The following is a 6,245-nucleotide window of genomic DNA, read 5'->3' as shown; positions in this document are numbered from 1 at the left end:
CTCCTGACGTTTCGCCTGCATCTATGGCAAGCATCCTCACAGGTAGTGAAGATGCTTGCACTACCTCTGAGGATGCTTGCCATAGATGCAGGCGAAACGTCAGGAGAGAATGCCTCTAGACCATGGCCATATAGAGGCCAAAAATCCTACAACAACCCAGTGATTCCGGCCATGAAAGCCTTTGACAATACATCAAGCATTTTTGTCAGAGATATTTTTGCTCTGCCCTAAATACAATTAACTCTAATTTTAATTTGCAGGATTAACATTTTACAACTATATTATTTGTGGCTCAATGCTACGGAATTCAGGGAGTTGGGGTTTTAGTCTTTAGCTTTCTCTGGCAAAGAGTGCTGGTGCCTCATCAAACTACAGCTCCTGTGATTCCTTAGCATTGAGCCATGACAGTTAATGTGGTGCCATACTGTATTAATTCCACAGTGTAGATGCACCCTCACACAGCTCTGTCTTCATGTTTTGAACCTTTAATTATATATCTTTGCATGCCATGTTCAGCTCAAACTGGATTGTGAGGTGGCATGATCATTCTTTTAATGTACCCTGCATTGTCCATTCCCTTTGCTTTGGTTACACACTGCCTCCTTGTGTTTATTTGTGTTGAAAGACATTTCTTTCCCCGACCCTATATCAGATCTGTGTGATTGTCCTTGTGATTATCTTGATGGCTATCTTTTCAGTTTCAGAAATATTCCCCTTCACAGTTTGATTCTGAAAAATCAAGTTGGATTCATAAACCAAACTTCAACACAGGGCAAAGTGGAAAAGTAGTTTGCATTCAGTTAACTCAGGAGGAGGACTCTTGCCTTTCCCTGTGTTGTTGTTCATTCGTTCAGTCGTCTCCGACTCTTCGTGACCTCATGGACCAGCCCACGCCAGAGCTCCCTGTCGGCCGTTACCACCCCCAGCTCCTTCAAGGTCAGTCCAGTCACTTCAAGGATGCCATCCATCCATCTTGCCCTTGGTCGGCCCCTCTTCCTTTTGCCTTCCACTTTCCCCAGCATAATTGTCTTCTCTAGGCTTTCCTGTCTCCTCATGATGTGGCCAAAGTACTTCAACTTTGTCTCTAGTATCCTTCCCTCCAGTGAGCAGTCGGGCTTTATTTCCTGGAGGATGGACTGGTTGGATCTTCTCGCAGTCCAAGGCACTCTCAGAACTTTCCTCCAACACCACAGCTCAAAAGCATCGATCTTCCTTCGCTCAGCCTTCCCTAAGGTCCAGCTCTCACATCCGTAGGTGACTACAGGGAATACCATGGCTTTGACTAGGGGGATCTTTGTTGCCAGTCTGATGTCTCTACTCTTCACTATTTTATCGCGACTGGACATTGCTCTCCTCCCAAGAAGTAAGCGTCTTCTGATTTCCTGGCTACAGTCTGCATCTGCAGTAATCTTTGCACCTAGAAATACAAAGTCTGTCACGGCCTCCACGGTTTCTCCCTCTATTTTCCAGTTGTCAATCATTCTTGTTGCCATAATCTTGGTTTTTTTGACGTTTAGCTGCAACCCGGCTTTTGCGCTTTCTTCTTTCACCTTGATTAGAAGGCTCCTCAGCTCCTCCTCGCTTTCGGCCATCAGAGTGGTGTCATCTGCATATCTGAGGTTGTTAATGTTTCTTCCAGCAATTTTCACCCCAGCTTTGCATTCATCAAGCCCCGCACATCCTCACATGATGTGTTCTGCATACAAGTTAAAAAGGTTGGGTGAGAGTATGCAGCCTTGCCGGACGCCTTTCCCAATCTTGAACCAGTCTGTTGTTCCGTGGTCAGTTCTGACTGTTGCTACTTGGTCCTTGTACAGATTCCTCAGGAGAGAGACAAGGTGGCTTGGGATGCCCATCCCACTAAGAACTTGCCACAATTTATTATGATCCACACAGTCAAAGGCTTTAGAATAGTCAATGAAGCAGAAGTAGATGTTTTTCTGAAACTCCCTGCCTTTCTCCATTATCCAGCGGATATTGGCAATCTGGTCTCTCGTTCCTCTGCCTTTTCTAAACCCAGCTTGAACATCTGGCAACTCTCGCTCCATGTATTGCTGGAGTCTTCCTTGCAGGATCTTGAGCATTACCTTACTGGCATGAGAAATAAGGGCAACTGTACGGAAGTTTGAGCAGTCTTTCGCATTTCCCTTTTTTGGTATGGGGATATAAGTTGATTTTTTCCAGTCTGATGGCCATTCTTGTGTTTTCCATATTTGCTGGCAAATGGCATGCATCACCTTGACAGCATCATCTTTTAAGATTTTAAACAGTTCAGCTGGGATCCCGTCGTCTCCTGCTGCCTTGTTGTTAGCAATGCTTCTTAAGGCCCATTCAACTTCACTCCTCAGGATGTCTGGTTCTAATTCATTCATCACACCGTCATAACTATCCTCAATATTATTATCCTTCCTATACAGATCTTCTGTATAGTCACGCCACCTTCTCTTGATCTCTTCAGCTTCTGTTAGGTCCCTGCCATCTTTGTTTCTTATCATACCAGTTTTTGCCTGAAATTTACCTCCAATGTTTCTAATTTTCTGGAAGAGGTCTCTTGTCCTTCCTATTCTGTTGTCTTCTTCCACTTCCATGCATTGCTTATTTAAAAATAGTTCCTTATCTCTTCTGGCTAACCTCTGGAATTTAACTGGGCATATCTCCCCTTTTCACTGTTTCCTTTTGCTTTCCTCCTTTCTTGGGCTATTTCCAGTGTCTCAGCAGACAACCATTTTGCCTTCTTGGTTTTCTTTTTCTTTGGAACGTACTTTGTTGCCGTCTCCTGAACAATGTCTCGGACTTCTGTCCATAGTTCTTCTGGGACTCTGTTTACTAAATCTAGTCCTTCAAATCTGTTCTTCACTTCCACTGTATATTCACTAGGAATGTTAGTGAGATCATATCTAACTGGTCTGTGTATTTTCCCTGATCTCTTTAGTTTTATTCTAAATTGGGCAATAAGAAGTTCGTGATCTGAGCTACAGTCAGCCTCAGGTCTTGTTTTCACCGACTGGATGGATGTCCGCCACCTTTGGCTGCAAAGGATGTAGTCAATCTGATTTCGGTGCTGACCATCTGGTGAAGTCCATGTGTAAAGCCGTCTTTTAGGTTGTTGGAAGAGAGTATTCATTATACACAGCGAGTTTTCCTGGCAAAATTCTATCAGCCTGCGTCCCGCTTCATTTTGTTCTCCCAGACCATGCTTGCCTGTGATCCCAGTTGTCATTTGACTTCCCACCTTGGCATTCCAGTCTCCTGTAATGAAAATAATGTCTCTTTTTGGTGTATTATCCAGTAGGTCCTGCAGATCCTCATAGAACTGATCTACTTCTGCTTCTTCAGCAGCTGTGGTTGGGGCGTATATTTGGATCACTGTGATGTTGAAAGGCTTTCCTTGCACTCGAATTGAGATCATTCTGTCATTTTTTGGGTTGTATCCAAGCACCGCTTTAGCGAATTTCTTATTAATTATGAAGGCTACTCCATTTCTTCGATGTTCCTCTTGTCCGCAGTAGTAGATCTGGTGGTCCTCTGATGTGAAGTGGCCCATTCCAGTCCATTTCAGTTCGCTGACCCCCAGAATGTCTATCTTTAGTCTTGACATCTCACCAATAACAACATCCAATTTGCCCTGGCTCATAGATCTTACATTCCAGGTTCCTATGGTGTGTTGATCTTTAGAGCATCGGATTCGTTGTTCAGCTCCAGTACCGTCGGCCGCTAGCCTTCCTTTCGGCTTTGAGCTAGCTGCGTCATCACATCTGGGGCTAGTTGAACTTATCCTCTGCTCCTCCCCAGTAGCATTTTGGCCATCTTCCGACCTGGGAGTCCCATCTTCCAATGGCATACCGACATATCTCTGGTTGTACTGGTCCATTTAGTTTTCTTGGCAAGGATACTGGAGTGGTTTGCCATTGCCTTCCCCAGGGATCACGCTTGGTCTGACCTCTCTGCCACAACCGTCCCGTCTTGGGTGGCCCTTCACGGTTTCGCTCATGACATCATTGAGGTGCTCAAGCTCCAGCGCCCCGACAAGGCGGTGATCCTTTGCTGGAGGCCTGTAGATTCATGGAAAAGCAAACTGCTGCAGCACCTCTCAATTTATGTATTCTTCCCCATTGATAATTTCCCCACATTCTGATGTTGCTTCATCAGATGTGTCTTGCTTACCCACTGAGAAATGTTGGAGCTTATAACTCTGTATAATGGCTGTTGGGCAGAACCATTTTCAGTGCTTATTCTGGAACTTAAGGTGTCTATCTATTTCTGGAAACTGTTACTTTAATTTACTTTGTCTTTCTACATAACTCTCCAGTTTCAGATTGAGGGACCTTCCAGACAGGCCCACAAATGTGAGGCCTGTCATGCTTTTATCTGAGGTGTCCAAACGATGCCTCAGGTAAAAGGAAATTAATTTGGAACAAATAATAATAATAATAATAATAATAATAATAATAATAAATGGCACTTTGAAAAAGGAGACAGAGGGCTTGATTCTGGCAGCCCAAGAACAAGCCATTAGAACAAATGCCATCAAAGCCAGAATTGAAAAGACGACAACAGATCCCAAATGTAGACTCTGCAAGGAAGCAGTTGAAGCAATAGATCATATCCTCAGATGTTACAAGAAAATCACACAGACAGACTATAAGCAGAGGCATAACACCTTTGCTTCGATGATTCATTGGAATTTGTGCCACAAATATCATCTGCCTGCAACAAAGAACTGGTGGGATCACAACCCTGAAAAAGTTACAGAAAATGAACATGTCAAACTACCCTGAGACTTCTGAATTCAGACTGACAGAGTTTGGAGCACAATACTCCTGACCTCATGATCGTGTTAAAAAACAGAGTGTGGATCGTCGACGATGCAATCCCAGGTGACAGCAGGATTGAAGAGAAACAACTGGAAAAGCTGACATGATATGAAGATTTAAAGATCGAACTGCAAAGACTCTGGCACAAGCCAGTAAAGATGGTCCCAGTGGTGATCGGCACACTGGGTGCAGTGCCTAAAGACCTTGGCTTTCACTTAAACACAATCGGCACTGACAAGATTACCATCTGCAGCTGCAAAAGGCCACCTTATTGGGATCTGCATGCATTATTCACCGATGCATCACACAGTCCTACACACTTGGGATGTGTCCGATGTGTGATCCAATACAACAGCCAGCAGAGTGATCTTGTCTGCTGTGGACTCATCTTGTTGTTTTTCAAATAATAATAATAATAATAATAATAATAATAATAATAATAATAATACAGTTTTTTAACCTTCTTTGTCCTGAATTAATTAGATATGCCTTTAGATCCAGGTATCCCTGAAAGGCCCAGGTCTAATGCAGTATTGGGTCTGTGGGGACTCACCCCCAGGTAGTTCCAGGACCGACGGGAACTACCTGGAGGTGAGTCCCCATTGTCATCTTGCACCTTTTGGGCTCCTGGAGCAATTTTCCCCCTCGTCCCCCTTCTGTCTCCTGATGCATCATTTCTATGTATCAGGACGACTCCAGGACCACCTTAATGGCAGCCCAATAAGTTTAAGGGTAGTTTTGGGGAATTTTGGCATGGCTGTAGTTATCAGGATGGCATGGGAAAAACCCAAAGTTCTTTTTTTTTTGGGGGGGGGGGAGGCTTAAATGTGTTCCAAAGTGGGTTTTTTAAACCTGCTTTGGTGTGCTGGCCCTGAATTGCTCTCTGTCCTGCCTGCATCACAGGCACGCTTGGCGGGGACGAGAGACAGTGCCTTCTCAGTGGTGGCCCCTCGGCTGTGGAATGCCCTGCCTGCAGATATCAGATCGGCCCCTCCCTGATGGCATTTCGGAGGAAAGTGAAGACCTGGCTGTTCAAACAAGCATTTGATTAAACAGTGTAATTGAACATAGGAATACAGAATAATGGATGATGAGACTGGATTCTGATTTTACTGTTGAGGTGCTAATGATTGTTATACGGATATTTAATGATTTATGTTACAATTGTTTTTAATTGCCTTATACTTGCCTCGTGATGTTTTGTATTGATGTTGTTCACCGCTTTGAGTTGCTTGAGGGCTGAGAAAAGCGGTATATAAATAAAGTAAATAAATAAATTTTGTATAACCCGAAGGGGGAAAACTTTCCGATCCAATTTATGATGGCTAATCTTCAGTAAAATACATATAGCTGATTGCCTAAACATGAGAACATATGATGCCTTCTACTTAGAGAAAGTCGAGCAGGACACTGCTAAGAACAGCCAGCCCG

Source organism: Anolis sagrei, chromosome 7 (genome assembly GCF_037176765.1).
Source record: "Anolis sagrei isolate rAnoSag1 chromosome 7, rAnoSag1.mat, whole genome shotgun sequence".
Taxonomy (NCBI): domain Eukaryota; kingdom Metazoa; phylum Chordata; class Lepidosauria; order Squamata; family Dactyloidae; genus Anolis; species Anolis sagrei.
This window is presented reverse-complemented; position numbering follows the sequence as displayed.